The following is an 8,893-nucleotide window of genomic DNA, read 5'->3' as shown; positions in this document are numbered from 1 at the left end:
GTCTGCGGAAGAGTGCCCGCACTCGAAAGCTCACACCTTGAATAAATCTTTGTTGGTCTCTGATTTTGTTGTGCTTCTTCAGACCAACACGGCTGCCCACTTGAATCTTGCCTTAATTTGACTCTCCTTTTGTTTCTAATTTTATAATTTTAAGTTGTATTTGGCTGACTGTGGAATCCATAATTTTATGGTTGGGGTCACCACAACATGAGGAACTGAATTAAAAGGTCGCGGCATTAGGAAGGTTGAAAACCACTGCCTTAGAGGAAGAAATGGGTTGTTTCCAAGAAAGGAGTAATGTGCAGCCACAGCTTTCCAATTATAACTCGACAACAAAAAGGGCTAGAATGTTTAAAAATGAAATGTGGGGGAAAGTACATTGTTGCGATATAGACATATGTTATATTCTCACAGTAACCTGTCATGATTTTTGTTTTATTATATCTAGGTATATCAAAACCAGGACGTGGCCCTTGCCTCTCCAAACATCTCAGCTGGTGTTGACACTCCTTTGTCAATAAAATCCCGAAGAGCGACTTTAAGACAGAGGGACGGAGGCAGCCCAGGTTTCCTGCTCCAGCCCTGCTGCGGCTGCTACTTTCTGGCTTGGCTTCTGGAGGCTGAAATAGTATCTCTAGAAAGCTCATGCCTGTGATGTATTAACAGACAAACCATGGAATGAATGCTGAAATATCACTGAGTGCTTTCCGAAACTGAAGGACACATAGGAAGTCGTCCATATGGTCTATAACATGGTGCCCCCACCTTTCCTGCCACCCATCATGCATTGCCAGAAATTGGGCAGCACCAAGTAGGTGTTGTGCCCAACAAGACTTCGGATAGGCCGCTGGTGATGTGATTGGTGGTGTCTGTCTGGCTTTTTCTCCATTTTATGGCTGCACCCACCAGATTGGGTCAGGAATCGCAAGCATCCTGCAGGATCCGAAGGGCTGGAGACCCCTGCTCTAAGAAGCACAAATTCCTCGGATGGGCATGAGGGAAGGCAGCTCAGCCCCTGCTTTCTTGCCCCACTCTCCAGCCCCCTCCCTGTCCAGTTCACAAGATCAGCCTCCCTGAGCAGCCGGTGCCCACGGAACCCCCTCTGCTGATGTCACTATCCCGGGGTTCCGGCATCCATGGCAACGGAGGAGGCAAAAGATGCTTCCAACAGCCCTCGGGCTCATTTGGCTCTCTGTAGCTGAAGAGTTCAGGAGCAAAACTGAAGATGGATGGAGAAAAAGAGGAAAATGAAATATTTTGTGTCAAATGTGTTTTAAAAGTAAGAAAGGACACTCTTCTGGAAGAAGATGGAGGATTGGTGGGAAGTGGAGAGTTAGGGCAGCAGGAGGTGGCCTTGGGTTGGGAGGAATCTGTGGCAGGGGGAAGGTAGAAGTCTGCTGTCATGAGGGCTGCCGCCCTGAGCTGGGCCTGAAGAACATGAGATGGGTGGCAAGATGTGATTCAGATCCACCTAATCAAGCCCAAGCCCAACTGTCTCTTGGCCACCAGTCATCTGCTAGCCATCCACCAGGAGCCAACATCTCTTCTTGTCCTCAAAACTGTTGGGTTTCTGCCTCAAGAGCCAATCGGAGCAGATTCAGGATGACATTTTCTGCAATACCATCCAAGCATTTCGGGCAGGGATGGTCAGAATGTGGCTCTCCAGAGGTCACAGAATCAGAGAATTGGAAGGGGCCTCCAGGGTCACGTAGTCCAAAACCCTGCACAAGGCAGGCATGTCCATGGACTACAATTCAAGTGCTGGCAAGGGCTCCTGGAAATTGTAGTCAGTGGATATCTGGAGAGGCACAGCTATTTATTTATTTATTTGTTTGTTTGTTTGTTTGTTTGTTTGTTTGTTTATTTACCTATCACATTTATATACCGCCCTCCTCGGAGGTTCAGGGTGGTTTACATGGAACTCAAGAAACTATACAGAAAAAATTAGAGTTCAGCCCAGGCTTTCTCAACCACGGTCCCATGACAGTCCTGGAAGGGCTTTCTTAGTACATTGGAACATATCCTTTTGCATTGTCAGTTTTATAATGACATTCGTTCCATATTTATCACACCATCGTTACATAGAGTCCCAGGGCGTTCAGGACAATCTTATATCTCCCCGCTGCTCATAGACACAAATTGTTCCATCACATTGCCAGGTTTTGTGCTGCATCCATGAAAAGTCGACGGAAGTTGACTAAAACTTAACTGACCCTGAGAGCAATTAGAACAATAACTCATGTTTCCATTTACTTTTAATTTATATTTTAGCAGACGCATAGTCTGTTTAACATAATGCTATTTTATGAGTAAAACCATGTTTTAGCCAGATTATCTGTGTAACTGTGAAATTGTTTTGATTTTGATGGTCTATGACCGTAATAAAGATATGCATGTATGTAGTACCTGGAAGTTAATTAGCATTTTATATATTTTTAAAAAACAATTCAACCATACATTGACAACATATAGCCAAGTTGAACTCTGCCCCCCCCCACCCCAAAATGGCCAATGATGGGCCTGGAGGAGGTGGGAAAGGCAGAAGCCTCAGGTGGGCATGGACACAGCTCTGCTTCCCAGCCATAGTCTGCATGATTGCACCACTTCTGGGGTTTCTAGAAGCCTAAATAATGTTCCAGGGGTTTCTCAAAGGTGAAAAGGTTGAGATAGCCTGCGATAGCCACTGGAATATGGGGCTTCCCATCCAAGGTCTCCATGCAGAGGAGAGTAGTGGAAGGGGGTATGGTGGAGTTCAGCGAGGAACTGAGGAGTTTAGGGATCTGTTTCCTGACCTGAGGAAGGGAATGGCAGTCAGGAGCTCCCAGGAATGTCTGGCTGATGGGATCCAGGCAATAGAGAGGGACTTCCTGCAGGTGACTTTGGTTTGAGTCACAGTTCCGTCTTCTTCATATTTCCTATCCAAACAGGAATTTCTGTGGATTGGCCTTTTTGGCTTCATCAGTGTAATCATTTTCGCAATACAAGTGGCGAAGACCATAATATCGCGCCGAACTGAAGAGGTGACAGGTAAGTAGGTCTGAATTTATAGGAGGAAGGACCATCCGTTGAGTGGAGGAGCCAAGGGGCTCTTCTGTGAGCAGGTCCAAGAAGCAAGGGCTCATCTCTCTCTTGGGACCCACTGATGACTACCCTCTCCATCCCCCCATCAGACCATCCCAGTTTCCTCGGCTATCCTACGAATGTTCTTTTCATTGCAGCGGTGATCTAGAGGGTCTTCCTCTTGCCCAGTCAAATCATCGAGATCTTGACAGGGGGCGGGGGAGTGGGGGGGGGTCATACAGGGTTCTCCACAGAGATTGTGAATGGCGAAGCTCAGGGGACCGATCATTGAATAGGCAGGAGAAGCACAGCCCCTGGTTGCTTAAAGGAATAAAGTGGGCTTATTATGAACAGAAACAACTGTGCATAGAAAGAGGAGATAAGAGACCTAATTGACTTTTAGGTCTGCAGACGTTCAACTGCTGTTCTGGAGGCAAGCAGGGAGGAAGCATGCTCAAAAGAGAATTTCCTGATCTAAGTCTGCTAAATAGACGTCTCCTCCGATGCCCCTTCAAGGACCCCCTCTGCTCCTTCTTGCACACTGCAGAGCTTGCGGATTCTGACAACCACAAGGCTCACTTTGGCTTCTTGCAGGACTTCTTAAGTGGTGACGGACTTGTTCAGTATGTTCAGTATGGTCTAATTTTTCCACAGGTCCGGAAGAACAAAGGCCTGAAGAGCAGGTTTCTGCTGAAGAGCCGGTGAGTACATGAGACATGAAAAAGGATTTGATGTGAGTAGGAATTGGGGTGGTCGAGGTCCTCATGGTCCTTCTGCTGACAGGGGAATCCAGGAATCACAGTCAGGAGAATCATCTGCAAGCGGCAATAAACGCCCCATGGGCTTTATAGAGTTGGATAAATTTATTGATTGATCAAGACCTGCAGACTCCCAAGGGCACCTTTGTTAATCTGGAGGGAGGTCTTCTTGAAGGGGGTGTCAGAAAGCTCCCCCCCCCCAATGTTTTGACATAGGCATCAATGCTTTGCGTGAAAGGATGGAAAACATCCTTATCAAATCTGAAGATGGCCCCAAAGGAGAAGAGCAAAAACCTCCCAAATCCTTTCCACCTCTGTGCATTGTGTGACTCTGGACAAGCGATGTTCTCTCACTTGCCTTCCTACAGTCCACACCAGCCCAGGAGGCCCAAAACACCGATGAGTGCCCGGAGACGCCATCAAATGACTACGCCCAATGGAAGGCGGCTTTGTGCAAGGTACTTACTTATTACGTTTGTGTATTGCCCTATCCTTAGGCTCAGGGCAGTTCAAGTAGAACGTACATCAAACCCACTTTTTATAAGGAACAAAAGGTAACAGTAATAACAACCATAAACAGAGAAAATAACATCCAACCTGGTGAACCATCTACTAGGCCCATGGTTGTTCTGATCCATTGCATGGGTTCAAGGCAGGGAGGTTTGGAGCCCAGCAGGTATTATTTAGTTTCGGTTGACCTCAACCAAATGGCTGGTGGAGGAGATCCATTTTGCAGGCCCTGCAGAACTCTTTTAGAATTAGGGAATTGGGTCATAACCTGGGGTTAATCAGAAGGCATTTTTGGTAAGCCACTAGATTCGGCTAACCTGGTCACGTTGGGATGCCCATCCCCAGGTCAGACCTGGGAATCCCTTGGAATTGTAGCTCATCTCCAGCTTACAGAGATCAGTTCCCCTAGAAAAAAGGCCCTACGAATTCTGGGACCCCCATTCTGGGTCCGCAAATCGCCCTATGCCCCCCACAGAGCTTTACGCCCTATACACTCTGCGGGTACCAACTTGTTTGGCGTTCCAGGCCCCAGAGAAGTGTGCCTGGCCCCAACCAGGATCAGGGCCTTTTCGGTCCTGGTCCTTACTTGTTGGAATGAGCACCCAGAGGAGCTCTGGGCCCCGTGGGAGCTTTTGGCGTTCCCAAGGGCCTGCAGAATGGAGCTCTTCCACCAGGTCTTTGGTTGAGGCCCAGCAAGACAATGAGAAAGATCTTATTGGGCCCCCCGGTGTTAAGCCATGTTAGGGGGGAGTGGTGTTAAGTGATGGCTTTAAGTCAACTGTGCCCCCTTTCCCCTGCTCACTCTAGTTATTAATTTGGGGGAGGGGGACTAGTTGTTTTACACCACTGTAATTTTGGGTGATCGTATATATCTGTGTATAATATTTTTATGTCCTACCTAGGGTATTTTAATGGGGTTTTATGAGGTTTTTATGATGGAATTAATGTATCCTACCATGAGCCATTTCTAGGAGTGATGGGAAATCAATAATAATAATAATAGTAGTAGTAGTAGTAGTAGTATGGCTGCTTTGAAGGGTGTGGAGTTCTACTCCCCTGAGCTCCCTCCCCACTCCAAATCCCGCCCCAGCTCCACCCCCAATGTCTCCAGGCATTTCCCAACCCAAAGCTGGCATCTCTGCGATCACCTGGGCTCCTTTGTCCCTCTTGCTCCTTCTCTTCTCCTTTCCCACAGAATCTGTTCCCCGAGGAGACCGAGGAGGAGGAAACGATTCAGCCCTCGGAGGTAAGAGGAATGGGAGATGGGGCTGTAGAAGAGTAAATTAGAGAAGTACTTTGAGGCAAGCCCATTGGGTGCACTTTTAAGTCCTGCTGTATGTCAGAAGAGCTCAAGGTGGAGTGTGTAGTTTTCACTTCCTGAGTTTATGATCCTGGTTAGACAGAATGGACGAAAGATGCATACCAGCTTCAGAGTGTGGGGATTGTTCCATCAAGGTCCACTAGATCCCACTCCAACCCTCTAAACCAGGAATGCCCAGTCTTTTTGAGCTCGGGGGTACCTCAGGTCCCTCTGATGCAGGATGGTTGGTGGAACTAAAAGGTTGGCTGAGGCAGAGTTGCCTGAAACTCAACCCCTCCAAGATGGAGGCCCTGTGACTGGGCAGAAGGGGGCAGGTTCAGGAAGCATGCCTTCCCTCCCTGGATGGGGTAAAGCTGATTGCTGCATCTACTGCCAGGAATTCAAGGGGGATTTTTGATGCTTCCCTATCTATGGAGACTCAGATCATGAGGGTAGCCTAATAGGCGTTGTACCATCTGCAGCAGGCGAGGCTACTAGCGCCTCACCTGTCCCAGTATACTTAGCCACAGTGACCCACGCAATGATCACTTCCAGATTAGACTTCTGTAATTTGCTCTACGTGGTCCTACCCTTGTCTCTGAACCGGAAATTGCAACTGGTTCAAAATGCATCTGCTAGGGTCCTCACGAGGTCATTCTGGAGGACCCACATCCAGCCTGTCCTGAGGCAGCTGCATTGGTGGCCAGTTAGTTTCCGGATCATGTTTAAGGTTTTGGTTCTCACCTTTAAGGTCATCTGAGGCCAGGACCCCACATTTCTGAGGAACCACTTGTATCCTTACGCCCCCCACAGGACTCTGCTGTCTGAGTTTGAATCGGTTGGTTGTCCCCGGTCGGTATCTCTGGCCTCGACCAGGGCCAGGGCCAGGGCCCTTTCAGTCCTGGCCCCGGCCTGGCGGAATGAGCACCTGGAAGAGCTGAGGGCCCTATCACAGCTCCACAGGGCCTGGAAGGCAGAGCCCCACAGGCCTGACATCACCAGAAGATGCTCCCCCTAGGGGGTGCTATTACAGGCTAGGGATGGGCGGGAGTGGGGAGGTTTATAGATTGGGGCATTTTTGCCACCATTATGGTTTTATATTGTACTGTATATTTTATGTGGGGTTTAAGATTTTATTGTAAACCACCATGAGCCGGCAGTGTCCGCGGAAGGCAGTCAAAGAATATGAAAAGAAATAAATGAATGAATAGCTTACCAGCAGTCACACCGTCAGGGTCCTTATGCTGTGCTGGCAGCTGTTACCCAAGTGACAGTCTTAAATATACACCATTGATCAGATCTTGAATGGCCAATCAGAGGCCTTGCTTGCTGGACAAAAGCCCCTCCCTTTCTGAAACACTTGGGGGCATCAAGAAAGTTATTAGTAGGCATCTTTTCCCCCTATGGGGCTGGTTCTTTGGTTCCATAAATGATCTGGCCACATTCAAAATATGATCTCTTCCTGCTCTCTGCCACTCACTCAGCCAGAGAGGGAAAGGTCTAGAGAGCTGCATTTGAACTCAGCTGAAGCGAAACCCTTCAAGGGTGGTGCAAGCACGTGCTCCGCACCCAAGAAGGCAGTCCCTGGAGCTTCTCTTGAGGGATCTCAGGAATCTGACTTGGGAAAGCATTTCCTGGGGCTCTGGAGTCCTACTGCCCTCAGCAGCATCAACGAGGCCCAATAGCAGATCCCTTCATGGTCTGACTAGGCAGAAACTCAATGTGGTGTTGGAAGATCTATGCTTGGAGATGCCAAAACCTTTTGTTGTTGTTGTTGTCCTTGCAAACAGGCCCCAGTCATGGAATGCAGAGTCATTTATGGACCTCCTCCAAATTTAAGAGCGGACCAAGTAAGTGCCACCGGGTGTCAACAGGTACTTCTTCCAGACTTCTTATTGCCTCTGGAAAGCAGGAGGAGGGGTCCTGTCGAGATGGTCTGAGGCATTTCCGAGTAGTGGGAGGCGTTCCTGATGGTGGCCAGGAGGCCGGTGAATCTTCTCATCAGAGACACCCTGGGACTAAGGAGTGATCCTGCTGAGCATAGTCAACAGTTCAGCAGGGACTTTGGCACAGCAGGATCTGCATGCTGGGTGCCAGAGCATTTCCGTGTGTGCGTTCCTGTCCATTCCAGACACGAGGAGCACAACAGGGAGGCAGCATCCTCAGGAGGGAGCTGAACTTCCAAGAGTGTCCAAACTAGCCAGGGGGCTTTCAGAGTCGATCCCTAAAGATCCTCAGAGTCTTTGTGTGCCCAAAACCAGACGCTTATTGTCATTCAAGAAACCTTTCTTTAAAAGCTTTAAAAGAAATTTACGAATACATTAATTAGGTTCAATACAGCAATGGCGTCATTCAGCAAAAATAAAAATAAAAATGAAGAAGCAAACTAGCCCTCTGGATTGCTCCAAGCAGCTGACCTTGTGTGACCTAAAAGCAAGCCCCCCCCCCCTTCAAATATCTCTGACGCAGCTGGTGCTTCCTAATATAACTTTAGGAAATCAGAAGTAATTGATATGTAGAATTAAGGAGAGAATGCCGGATGACTTAGGTGGACGAAGACATTAAAACCTAAATATACATGAATAGATATCGGGGGCACACCCGGCCCATGCAAAGCATCATGCAACAGTGGCCTCCATCCCAGTCAATATGCAGCCCTAGAGCATTTCTCACCGTTCAGGGGAACATCCTGACATCCTGTTGCAATTTCTCAGGAACTGACTGCTGCAGACTTAGGGCCATTTCGCACGGCTTCAAAATAGCACAATGGTTGCTAATTGAAAACGCTACTAATTTGCCTTAACGCACGACGTCGCAGACAATCTGCAACACTCCTGAAACCAATCAGCAAAAAGCGCTTCGTTGTAGCGCTTTCAGGGGAATCCAGAAAAGTGGATTCACCCTCCGGATAGCGATACACTCCTGCAACCAATCTGCAACACTAGCGCTAAAGACCTGTGCGTTACCATTGTTGCGGGTTCTTCAAAGTCCCTCCTCCTGAGCCTGTCCTCCAAACTTCCGGCGAAGCGATCGCCATTTTTTTTTCTCCGAGCGAGCGGGGATAAACGCACCAGCGAACCTCTTTCTGTTTAGAGGCTTCCCTGGCTTCAGTCCTTCACCTTTAGTCACTAAGCACAAACCACATAAAAGCCCGTTTGCTGAAATAAAGTCCCTTTATTTTTTACACATTAATTCAGCCGAAAATCGGGCCCGTGAGAGGGGGGGGGGATTTTTTTTTTATCACTCGAGGCAGCGTGCCAACGAT

The sequence above is a fragment of the Paroedura picta genome, chromosome 5 (genome assembly GCF_049243985.1).
Source record: "Paroedura picta isolate Pp20150507F chromosome 5, Ppicta_v3.0, whole genome shotgun sequence".
NCBI classification, from domain to species: Eukaryota; Metazoa; Chordata; class Lepidosauria; order Squamata; family Gekkonidae; genus Paroedura; species Paroedura picta.
Note: the sequence above shows the minus strand (reverse complement) of the source record.